This window comes from Loxodonta africana, chromosome X (genome assembly GCF_030014295.1).
Source record: "Loxodonta africana isolate mLoxAfr1 chromosome X, mLoxAfr1.hap2, whole genome shotgun sequence".
Classification (NCBI taxonomy): Eukaryota; Metazoa; Chordata; class Mammalia; order Proboscidea; family Elephantidae; genus Loxodonta; species Loxodonta africana.
The window spans coordinates 149,910,908-149,914,011 of record NC_087369.1 but is presented as its reverse complement, the minus strand read 5'-3'; positions in this window follow the sequence as shown (position 1 = coordinate 149,914,011).

The following is a 3,104-nucleotide window of genomic DNA, read 5'->3' as shown; positions in this document are numbered from 1 at the left end:
CAACTTCCATATGGAGAGGAAGATATGGTGATACAAAGAAATAAAAGTTAGTTTTAAATTTAGAAAAATAGGGGTAAATAATAAGGTAACAACAAAGGAGACAAACTATCCTACTCATCAAAATAAAATACAAGGGAAAAATACAGACTCAGCAGAAACAAAATCAACAACAACAAATATGAGGAAAGGACAATATATAAAGAAAATCTACTCAGCACATAAAATCAAGTGGGAAAAAGAAACTGTCAACACATAAAAAAAGACATCAAAATGATAGCACTAAGTTCATACCTATCCACAATTACCCTGAATGTAAATGGACTAAATGCACCAATAAAGAGACAGAGAGTGGCAGAATGGATTAAAAAACGAGATCCATCTATATGCTGCCTACAAGAGACATGCCTTAGACTTAGAGACACAAACAAACTAAAAGTCAAAGGATGGAAAGAATATATCAAGCAAACAACAATCAAAAAAGAGCAGGAGTGGCAATATTAATTTCTGACAAAATAGACTTTAAAGTTAAATCCATCAAAAAGGATAAGGAAGGACACTATATAGTGATTAAAGGGACAATAAATGAAGAAGATATTAATATAAATATTAAATATTTATGCACCCAATGACAGGGCTGCAAGGTACATAAACTCTATCAGCATTGAAAAGTGAGATAGACAGCTCCACAATAAGTGTAGGAAACTTCAACACACCACTTTTGGTGAAGGACAGGATATCCAGAAAGAAGCTCAATAAAGACACGGAAGATATAAATGACAAAATCAACCAACTTGTCCTCGTGGACATATACAGAACACTTGACCCAACAGCAACCAAGTATACTTTCTTTTCTAGTGCACATGGAACATTCTCTAGAATAGACCACATATTAGGTCATAAAGCAAGCCTTAGCAGAATCCAAAACACTGAAATATTACAAAGCATCTTCTCTGACCATAAGGCCCTAAAAGTGGAAATCAATAACAGGAAAAGCAGGGAAAAGAAATCAAACACTTGGAAACTGAACAATACCCTTCTCAAAAAAGACTGGATTATAGAAGACATTAAGGACGGAATAAAATTCATAGAATTCAATGAGAATGAAAACACTTCCTATCACAACCTTTGGACACAGCAAAAGCAGTGCTCAGAGGCCAATTTATATCAATAAATGCACATATCCAAAAAGAAGAAAGGGCCAAAATCAAAGAATTATCCCTACAACTTGAACAAACAGAAAGAGAGCAACAAAAGAAACCCACAGGCACCAGAAGAAAACAAATTATAAAAATTAGAGCTGAACTAAATGAAATAGAAAACAGAAAAACAATTGAAAGAATTAACAAGACCAAAAGCTGTTTTTTTTTAAATGCGCAACAAAATTGATAAACCACTGGCCAAACTGACAAAAGAAAAACAGGAGAGGAAGCAAATAACCCATATAAGAAATGAGATGGGCGATATTACAACAGACCCAACTGAAATTAAAAGAATCATATCAGATTACTATGAAAAACTATACTCAAACAAATTTGAAAACCTAGAAGAAATGGATGAATTCCTAGAAACACACTACCTACGAAAACTAACAGAAACAGAGGTAGAACAACTAAATAGTCCCATAACAAAAGGAGAGATTGAAAAGGTAATCCAAAAACTCCTAACAATAAAAAGCCCTGGTCTGGAGGGCTTTACTGCAGAGTTCTACCAAACTTTCAGAGAAGAGTTAACACCACTACTACTAAAGGTATTTCAGAGCATAGAAAAGGACGGAATACTACCAAACTCATTCTACGAAGCCACCATATCCCTGATACCAAAACCAGGTAAAGACACCACAAGAAAAGAAAATTATAGACCTATATCCCTCATGAATGTAGATGCAAAAATCCTTAACAAAATTCTAGCCAACAAAATTCAACAACATATTAAAAAATAATTCACCATGACGAGGTGGGATTCATACCAGGTATACAGGGATGGTTCAACACTAGAAAAACAATTAATGTAATCCACCACATAAATAAAACAAAAGACAAGAATCATATGATTTTATCAATTGATGCAGAAAAGGCATTTGACAAAGTTCAACACTCATTCATGATAAAAACTCTCAGCAAAATAGGAATAGAAGGAAAATCCCTCAACATAATAAAGGGCATTTATACAAAGCCAACAGCCAACATCACCCTAAATGGAGAGAGTCTGAAAACATTCCCACTGAGATCGGGAACCAGACAAGGATGCCCTTTATCACCACTCTTATTCAACATTGTGCTGGAAGTCCTAGCCAGAGCAATTAGGCTAGATAAAGAAATAAAGAGCATCCGGGTTGGCAAAGAAGAAGTCAAAGTATCTCTATTTGCAGATGACATGATCTTATACGCAGAAGACCCTAAGGAATCCTCCAGAAAACTACTGAAACTAATAGAAGAGTTCAGCAGAGTATCGGGATACATGATAAACATACAAAAATCAGTTAGATTCCTCTACACCAACAAAAAGAACATCGAAGAGGAAATCACCAAATCAAAGTCATTTACAGTAGCCCCCAAGAAGATAAAATACTTAGGAATAAATCTTACCAGAGATGTAAAAGAGTTATACAAAGAAAACTACAGTACACTTCTGCAAGAAACCAAGAGGCCTACATAAGTGGAAGAACATACCTTGTACATGGATAGGAAGACTTAACATTAAAAAAAATGTCTATTTTACCAAAAGCGATCTTTACATTTAATGCAATTCCGATCCAAATCCCAATGACATTCTTTAATGAGATGGAGAAGCAAATCACCCACTTCATATGCAAGGGAAAGAGGCCCCGGATAAATAAGGCGTTACTGAAAAAGAAGAACAAAGTAGGAGACCTTACTTTACCTGATTTTACAACCTATTATACCGCCACAGTAGTCAAAACAGCATGGTACTGGTACAACAACAGACACATGGATCAATGGAACAGAATTGAGAATCCAGACACAAATCCATCCACATATGAGCAGTTGATATTTGACAAAGGCCCCAAAACAGTTAAATGGGGAAAAGACAGTCTTTAACAAATGGTGCTGGCATAACTGGATATCCATCTGCAAAAAAATGAA